Source organism: Lolium rigidum, chromosome 2 (assembly GCF_022539505.1).
Source record: "Lolium rigidum isolate FL_2022 chromosome 2, APGP_CSIRO_Lrig_0.1, whole genome shotgun sequence".
Classification (NCBI taxonomy): Eukaryota; Viridiplantae; Streptophyta; class Magnoliopsida; order Poales; family Poaceae; genus Lolium; species Lolium rigidum.
In genome coordinates, this window is record NC_061509.1 from 190492799 (window position 1) to 190503016 (window position 10218).

At 48.4% G+C, this 10218-nt stretch overlaps 1 pseudogene; it reads left to right on the top strand.

Moving 5' to 3' along the window:
* The first annotated feature begins 4852 nt into the window (after positions 1-4852).
* On the top strand, positions 4853-6245 carry LOC124687874 (annotated as a pseudogene).
* Positions 6246-10218: the final 3973 nt, after the last annotated feature.

The window sequence follows — 10218 nt, forward strand, 5'->3', positions numbered from 1 at the left end:
TTGGGAACAGTCATAAATGTGGGAGAAGGCACCCTAAAATTCACCTCTACACCTGGAGGTAGACATGTATTCCCTAAACCAAAGAGTAAGAAAAAAAAATATAAAGCCCGAGGTAATGTTGATGCTTCGTCTCTTGACAATACTTGATACACACTTTCTGCGCCTAGCTGAAAGGCGTTAAAGAAAAGCGCTTATGGGAGACAACCCATTATTTTACTTCTGCACTTTGTTTTATATTTGAGTCTGGGAAGTTATTACTACTGTAGCAACCTCTCCTTATCTTTATTTTATTGTATTGTTGTGCCAAGTAAAGTCTTTTATAGTAAAGCCAATACTAGATTTGGATTACTGCGCAGGAACAGATTTCTTGCTGTCACGAATTTGAGCAGTAGTCTCTGTAGAAAAATCAAAAAAATCTGCCAATTTACGTGCGTGATCCACAGATATGTACGCAACTTTCACTCAATTTGGGCATTTTCATCTGAGCAAGTCTGGTTCCACTTTAAAATTCGTCTTTACGAACTGTTCTGTTCTGACAGATTCTGCCTTTTATTTCGCATTGCCTGTTTTGCTGTGTTGGATGGATTTCTTTGTTCCATTAACGTCCAGTAGCTTTGTGCAATGTCCAGAAGTGTTAAGAATGATTATGCCACCTCTGAATATATGAATTATGCACTGACCCTCTAATGAGTTTGTTTCGAGTTTGGTGTGGAGGAAGTTTTCAAGGGTCACGAGAGGAGGATGATACAATATGATCAAGAAGAGTGAAAAGTCAAAGCTTGGGGATGCCCCCGTGGTTCATCTCTGCATATATTAAGAAGACCCAAGCATCTAAGCTTGGGGATGCCCAAGGCATCCCTTCTTCATCGACAACTTATCAGGTTCCTCTAGTGAAACTATATTTTTATTCTGTCACATCTTATGTGCTTTACTTGGAGCGTTTGTTTGTTTTTGTCTTTGTTTTTGTTTGAATAAGATCGGATCCTAGCATTCTTTGTTTGGGAGAGAGACACGCTCCGCTGTTTCGTATGAACACATGTGTTCTTAGCTTTATCTTTAATGTTCATTGCGAAAGTTGGACTACTTCATTCATTGCTATATGGTTGGAAACGGAAAATGCCGCATGTGGTAAATGATTTAATGTCTTGAATAATGTGATACTTGGCAATTGTTGTGCTCATATAGATCATGTTTAAGCTCTTGCATCATGTACCTTGTACCCATTAATGAATAACTACATAGAGCTTGTTAAAATTTGGTTTGCATGATTGATCTCTAGAGTCTAGATATTTTCTCGGTTGAGGTATTTGAACAACAAGGAGACAATGTAAAGTCTTATAATAGTTACAATATGTTCATATGTGAGCTTTGCTACACCTTTTATACTTGAGTTTGCTTCAAACAACCTTGCTAGCCTAGCCTTGTATTGAGAGGAATTCTTCTCGTGCATCCAAATCCTTGAGCCAAAAACTATGTCATTTGTGTCCACCATACCTACCTACCACATGGTATTTCCCCGCCATTCCAAAGTACATTACTTGAGTGCTACCTTTAAAATTTATATTCTTTGTCTTTGCAATATATAGCTCATGGGACAAATAGCCTTAAAAACTATCGTGGTGAAGAATATGTACTTATGTGTCTTATTTCTTAATAAGTTGCTTGTTGAGCGGTAACCATGTTTCGGGGACGCCATCAACTTTTACCTTTGTTGAATATCATGTGAGTTGCTATGCATGTTCGTCTTGTCTGAAGTAAGGGATATTTTTATGATCAAATGGTTTGAGTATGCATAATGTTAGAGAAGAACATTGGGCCGCTAACTAAAGCCATGATTCATGGTGGAAGTTTCAGTTTGGACAACTAATCCTCAATCTCTTATGAGAATATTAATCGTTGTTGAATGCTTATGCATTAAAGAGGAGTCCATTATCTGTTGTCTATGTTGTCCCGGTATGGATGTCTAAGTTGAAAATAATCAAAAGCGAGAAATCCAATGCGAGCTTTCTCCTTAGACCTTTGTACAGGCGGCATAGAGGTACCCCTTTGTGACACTTGGTTGAAACATATGCTATGCAATGATAATCCGTGTTAATCCAAGCTAATTAGGACAAGGTGCGAGCACTATTAGTATACTATGCATGAGGCTTGCAACTTATAAGATATCTTATACATAACACATATGCTTTATTACTACCGTTGACAAAATTGTTTCTTGTTTTCAAAATGAAAAGCTCTAGCACAAATATAGTAATCAATGCTTCCCTCTGCGAATGGCCATTCTTCTACTTTACTTTTGAGTCAGTTTACCTACTTCTTTCTATCTTAGAAGCAAACATTTGTGTCAACTGTGTGCATTGATTCTTACATGTTTACTTATTGCACTTCTTATATTGCTTTGTGTTGACAATTATTCATGAGATATACATGTTGAAGTTGAAAGCAACCGCTGAAACTTATATCTTCCTTTGTGTTGCTTCAATGCCTTCACTTTGAATTTATTGCTTTATGAGTAACTCTTATGCAAGTCTTATTGATGCTTGTCTTGAAAGTATTATTCATGAAAAGTCTTTGCTATATGATTCATTTGTTTACTCATTATCTTCATCATTGCTTCGAATCGCTGCATTCATCTCATATGCTTTACAATAGTATGATCAAGATTATGATAGCATGTCACTTCGTAAATTATCTTTGTTATCGTTTACCTACTCGAGGGCGAGTAGGAACTAAGCTTGGGGATGCTTGATACGTCCCAAACGTATCTATAATTTCTTATGTTCCATGCTACTTTTATGATGATACTCACATGTTTTATACACATTATATGTCATTATTATGCATTTTCCGGGACTAACCTATTGACGAGATGCCGAAGAGCCAGTTGCTGTTTTCTGCTATTTTTGGTTTCAGAAATCCTAGTAAGGAAATATTCTCGGAATTGGACGAAATCAACGCCCAGGGTCCTATTTTTCCACGAAGCTTCCAGAAGACCGAAGAGGATACGAAGTGGGGCCACGAGGTGGCCACACACTAGGGCGGCGCGGCCCAAGCCCTGGCCGTGCCGGCCTGTTGTGTGGGCCCCTCGTGACGCCCCTTGACCTGCCCTTCCGCCTACTTAAAGCCTTCGTCGCGAAACCCCCGCATCCGAGAGCCACGATACGGAAAACCTTCCGGAGACGCCGCCGCCGCCAATCCCATCTCGGGGGATTCAGGAGATCGCCTCCGGCACCCTGCCGGAGAGGGGAATCATCTCCCGGAGGTCTCTTCATCGCCATGATCGCCTCCGGATCGATGTGTGAGTAGTCCACCCCTGGACTATGGGTCCATAGCAGTAGCTAGATGGTTGTCTTCTCCTCATTGTGCTATCATGTTAGATCTTGTGAGCTGCCTATCATGATCAAGATCATCTATTTGTAATCCTACATGTTGTGTTTGTTGGGATCCGATGAATATTGAATACTATGTCAAGTTGATTATCAATCTATCATATATGTTATTTATGTTCTTGCATGCTCTCCGTTGCTAGTAGAGGCTCTAGCCAAGTTGATACTTGTGACTCCAAGAGGGAGTATTTATGCTTGATAGTGGGTTCATGCCTCCATTAAATCTGGGACTGACAGAAAGTTCTAAGGTTGTGGAAGTGTTGTTGCCACTAGGGATAAAACATCGATGCTTTGTCTAAAGATATTTGTGTTGATTACATTACGCACCATACTTAATGCAATTGTCTGTTGTTTATAACTTAATACCGGAAGGTGTTCGGATGATAACCTGAAAGTGGACTTTTTAGGCATAGATGCATGCTGGAGAGCGGTCTATGTACTTTGTCGTAATGCCCTGATTAAATCTCATAGTACTCATCATGATATATGTATGTGCATTGTTATGCCTTCTTTATTTGTCAATTGCCCAACTGTAATTTCTTCACCCAACATCTGCTATCTTATGGGAGAGACACCATTAGTGATCTGTGGACCCCGGTCCTATTCTTTACATCTGAAATACAATCTGCTGCAATTGTTCTTCACTATTATTCGCAAACAATCATTATCTTCCACACTATACATCTAATCCTTTGTTACAGCAAGCCGGTGAGATTGACAACCTCACTGTTACGTTGGGGCAAAGTTCTGTGATTGTGTTGTGCAGGTTCCACGTTGGCGCCTGAATCCCTGGTGTTGCGCCGCACTACACTCCGCCGCCATCAACCTTCAACGTGCTTCTTGACTCCTACTGATTCGATAAACCTTGGTTTCTTACTGAGGGAAACTCTTGTTGTGCGCATCACACCTTCCTCTTGGGGTTCCCAATGGATATGTCAACTACAGGCATCAGGCCTCCACCAAGACCTCGAAAGGATTAGGGTTAGCTACCGGCGCCCCATGAGCGCGCACCAGCAAGCCCCCATGGGCCAGCGTCTTGCGGCGGCGTCTCCTGGTCAACTGCGCCGGCCCAACCGCGGCCGCCGCGAGCGGATCGCCCACAGTGTCGCCCTCAACGGTCATGCGTGAAGGTCGCCCCCATGTACCTAGGGAAGCTCACGAGTTCACATAAAAAATAGATAGATAGATCACTAAAAGCTAATGAACGAGGAGAGTAGATCTGTATACCGTTGTTGGCATGCTATCGTCCGTGAGAAGCGACCAATGGTGGCATCATGTCCATCCAAAACGGGACCGGCTAAAACATGACGACAAATTTGTACAGAAAGGTTCAGTGTACTCCAAACTCTAAAATTTGTACGTATTCATCGCGGCGAGGCTCCTGGACTGACCACGTGCGTCACTTCGAGTGTTGGCGTTTCAGTTGAGCTCTTAGTGCCCGCAACGTCGTCCCGAGGTCTCCGGGCATGGAATCGGTGGCCTTTGTGGCGGTGCCCTTCCCGGCGCAGGGCCACCTGAACCAGCTCATGCACCTCTCCCTGCTGGTCGCGTCGCGCGGGCTGTCCGTGCACTACGCGGCGCCCGCGGCGCACGTCCGGCAGGCGCAGTCGCGCGTGCACGGCTGGGACGCCAACGCGCTCGCCTCCATCCACTTCCACCACCTCGACGTCCCCACCTACGACTCCCCGGCTCCCGACCCGGCCGCCGCGTCTCCCTTCCCCAGCCACCTCATGCCCATGTGGGAGGCCTTCACCGCCGCCGCGCGCGCCCCTCTCGCCGTCCTTCTCGACCGCCTCTCGGCCACCCACCGTCGCGTGGTCGTCGTCCACGACAAGCTCAGCGCCTTTGCCGCCGTCGAGGCGGCGCGGCTGAGCAACGGCGAGGCCTTCGGGCTGCAGTGCGCGGCCATCTCGTACAGCCTGACGCGGCTGCTGGACCGCGACCACAAGCTCCTGCGCGACCACGACCTCCAGCCCCTCGCCATCGACGCGTGCACGACCAAGGAGTTCACGGAGTACTTCTCCCGGGCGGCGGGGGCCACGGGAGGCGTGCCCTCGTCCGGCCTGGTCATGAACACCTGCCGCGCGCTTGAGGGCGAATTCCTGGACGCCATGGCCGAGCACCCGCGGTTCAAGGACAAGAAGCTCTTCGCGGTCGGGCCACTGAACCCGCTGCTGGACGCGAGCGCCCGAACGCCGGCGGCGAAAACGCGTCACGAGTGCATGGATTGGCTCGACGCGCAGCCACCGGCATCGGTGCTCTACGTATCCTTCGGGACGACCACGTCTTTCCGGGCCGAGCAGATCTCGGAGATGGCCGCGGCGATCAAGGGCAGCAAGCAGAGGTTCATCTGGGTACTGCGCGACGCCGACCGGGCCGACATATTCGCAGACTCGGGCGGCGGCGAGAGCCGCTACGAGAAGCTGCTGCCCGAGTTCACCAAAGAAACCGAGGGGAGGGGGCTGGTGATCACCGGGTGGGCGCCGCAGCTAGAGATCCTGGCGCACGGCGCCACGGCGGCGTTCATGAGCCACTGCGGCTGGAACTCAACCATGGAGAGCCTCAGCCACGGCAAGCCCATTCTCGCCTGGCCGATGCACTCCGACCAGCCATGGGACGCCGAGTTTCTCTGCAAGTACCTCAAGGTCGGCCTCCTCGTGAGGCCATGGGAGAAACACGGCGAGGTTGTGCCGGCGGCCGACATCCGAGGAGGTGATCGAGGAGGCGATGGTCTCGGACAACGGGATGGCATCGCGGCGCCGGGCCAAGGTGCTCGGTGAGGCCGTCCGTGCCTCGGTAGCACACGGCGGCTCCTCCACCAAAGGCCTTGCTGACTTTGTTGCTCACATCACGAGGTGATCGGTGTATCAACCGAATGCCCTGTTGTCTTGCTCGTGTAAAAATAATCGGATGATCTGAGATCGCCAGATCGGAAGAGCCTGATTTCCTTTCTTGAAGTTTTTTTTTTTATCTCCAATTAATTAAAATTCTACCTAAATCAAACGGTCATAAGTTTGACAATTTTGTCAAAATTACATCAACATCCACACACCAAGTTATAGTTCTGTTACATTCACCATACAATAAGTTTGACTAAATAAAAAAATTTAAGGTGTCAAAAGTTTGTTTAAATTTGGAGTTATCTAGACAATTTTTTTACATTCTTTTAGGGACAGAGAGAGTGCAATGAAATTTTCTTTCGAAGGGGAAACGAAGCTCCAGGCTAATGCATTAAAGCCATAGATACGGCATTTATCTAGCTATTCCTTCCGATCCTAAAAAGGTGTCGGAATAACGAATTTGCAAAATAACCCGTGAGCTTTCTCTTTATCATCCTGCACTCCTCCCCGTTGTGAGGGACGGCCAGCAGCATCTCATCCGCAACCGTTGGCCTCTCTTGTTGTGCTCCCTCCTCCCCTAATGGTCCAGGCTGAGAGCGGCGGCGCGCCCAGGAGGAGACCCGCCGGCGTCGCAGCAGGCTTGCTCGACCGAGCGCACGTTCATCCCTACGCGCCGCTTCTCTTCGAGCTCGCTTCACAGTGGCGTCGCGCGCGTGCCCGGCGATCTTTTGCCCACTTCCACGGGACGAACCAGTAGGAGGAGATGCTCGACCGCCAGATCCATTCCTTCCCTGCGTCCTCGATCATCCGACAAGGACGAGCTGGCTGAAGGAGGTGAGCGAGCAAGCAGCTCGATCTGGCCGATCAGAACGCGGAGGCCAACACCAAGGTAGGCAAGCGGATCTGGCTCTCCAGCGCTGAGGCAAGCGATCGATCAATCGAACCGGCCGATCCGGCCGGCCAGAACGCGGAGTCCTACTTTTTTTTTCAGATTCTAAAAGGACTTATGTGTAAAACATTGAATGTATTAAGCATTTAACAGCTTTTTCGGATGGGGGGATTACTATTTAACAAGGATCTGTCAAGAGCATATATCACAAAACTCGAAGCTACCACTTAACACCTAGAAACCTGACAATGTGTGAAGTAACATGCCGTTATGGCTACCGATGACATCCCTGAGTCACCCTATAGCAAAAACAGGTACTCACAATCGGTTTAGCAGACCCTTGACGAGCGTCTTACACCCTCGCTTCAGAACCCGCCACCACCATCAAGCCACTGGTCCATTTTCAGGGAAGCGATCCACATAACCCTTGCGAGGCATGTTGTCGACACCACAATGAAATATTTGTCATGCGTAGCACCTGCCGACAGGCATGACTCAACATAGTAGCTGTCAGCTAGGCATGACTTAACATCTCCTCCTCGAGCCTCTATCATCGAGTGATGCTCCATAAACGATGCCTCCAAGAGAGAAAATGACACCAGAGTCTGCCGCCATCATCTGATCTAGAAAACCAGATCCTAGGGTTTCTCCCAGAGTAGCAAGAGTGGTTTGACTATCGTTGCACAACGATGCCTTCGACATGGTGATCGGTGAAAAAAACTTTCCCTATAGCCCCAGTGAAAGGACGAGATGTCGCCTAGAGGGGGGGATGAATAGGCGTTTAAAACTCCTGCGAATTTGGCTTGTAAGAATGCGGAATTAAACTAACGTTTAGTTTACAAGCACAACTCCTAAATATGCTAGGCTCAACTAAGTGCAACAATAACAACTAGAGCTAAGCAAGATAGCCACAAGATATATGAAGCACAAGTGATAGCAAGATATATGTACTTGAAGCACGATGGTTATCACAAGGAAAGAAAGCTCGGGTATAGAAATAACCGAGGCACGCGGAGACGAGGATGTATTCACGTGTTCCCTTCCTTTGCAAGAAGGTACGTCACGTTTGGAGGAGTGGAGGTCCCACGAAGGATTCCTGACGTGGGCATTACCCTTCGGGTAACCGTTATTGCCCTATCCTGTGCGGCCCAATTGGAGGCTCATGAAGACATCCGATGGCAAGGTGGACCACTACGGCGCTGCCGAAAGGGATTCCTTGAAGGACAAGACGAAGAGGAACCGAACAAGGAATGTTTAGATCTAGGGCTTTTGTAACCTAGTCGTACCCGGACAGATCTCTTGAGACCTGGCACCGTATATAAGGGCCAGGAGAGGGGCTGCCGAGGGATACAATCAATCTTAGCAACTTTAGCCACCGCAAGTCTAGAGCTAGGTCCACGTAGCACTTAGCCTCTCGACGAAACCACAGCCGAAACCTTCGGCACCCCATGGTAACCCGATATTTTCATAATCAAGATCAGACAGGCAGGACGTAAGGGTTTTACCTCATCGAGGGCCCCGAACCTGGGTAAATCGCTCTCCCCTCTTGTCTGTTAACCGATGTCTCGTGTCAGCCTACAGGATTCCATCAACCCTAAGCCCCAATCGGATGGCATTGCTGAGGAGTACCCTCGATAATTGGCGTCGTCTGTGGGGACTCTGTCAGCACAAGGCAGGTCAACGGCAGTACCAGTCACATCTGCGGCGTTCGTGCTGGAGTCGCCAACGCCATCAGACCTAAGGGATTCAGTTCGCCGTGGATCCTTCGAGTTCGTACCGCACACTGAGGCGTCGCAGCCGATCTCCACAGAATCGTGCGGCAACATGGATACTACTTTCGGCGGTGTTCACTTCATCATTGATTCCAGAGGATTTCTCCGCCTCCCCAGTTCATGCGCATCAAGCCCAAGAACTTCGGTTCCAGGAGATATCGCGCCAGTAGCGGCCTTGGCGGTCCTATCCAAGAGTGCAGGAGGGGGCAGCCGAAGCAACATCAGCGCCATGGAGGAGCAAAGGAAAGGATGAAGGGACTCACGTCGCGAAGGAGAAGAGCAAATCGCGACCCGCCCCCGACAGTATGAACGAGGATGCCACATCACGCAATCGAACAAGAATCGCCTCCGCACACCTTACCTATCGGCTACGGAGCAACTTGAAGCACCGTGTTATCTGCACTCTTATATCGACCCGAAGGATGGCCTCGAAAAATCCAGTCATGTACTCAGGAATTGTCGGCAATTCCTCGAAATTCGGCAGTTTTGCGATGATCTTAGGGCTGAAGCCACGGCAAGAGTTCATACGATGGAAAGAAGGGCATCATCCTACAGTTATCCGCCAGAACCATATATACCAGAACCATACGTACCAGCAGGAGGAGACAAGTACGTACCAAACCTAGGTGTTTCCAGAATCTCGCGGACAGGTCAACATGATCCATAAAAGTAGTTTTTCGAAGAGAGAGGTCAAGAAGTTTTCGCGGGAAGTAAAGTACGCGGAAATTGCCATGGTCGACACACCCAACTACATCGACTGGTCAGACTAAAGCATATCTTTTAGCAAGGCAGATCACCCGAAAGCCGTTCCGAGGCCCGGTCACGCAGCCCTAGTCCTTGAAGCACAGATCGGAGGTTACAATATGAGCAAAGTATTCATGGATGAAGGAAGCGGCTTGAATCTGTTATTCGCCATCACAATGAAAGCAATGGGCCTAACAGTCGATATGCTAAGAGAGTCCGACACAGGATTCCACGACATCATACCGACTCGACCCGCTTATTCCCTTGGTAAAATATCGCTGGACGTGGTTTTCGGCACACCCTGCAACTTCAGGAAGGAGAAAGTCGAATTTGAAGTGGTCGATTGGGAATCTCAATACCATTCCATCCTCGGCAGACCAGCATTTGCCAAATTCATGGCGGTACCTCATTATGCGTACCTGAAATTGAAGATGCCAGGCAATAATGGGGCAGCAATAACCATCCACGGAAGCTTCTTTCGTTCAGACAGCTGCGACAGGGACTTCCAGAAGATCGCCTCGAAATTTGGAGCCAACGAAGAACTCAACGTGATCGACGCTATCACAGACCACGCAAAGCCACCAGCC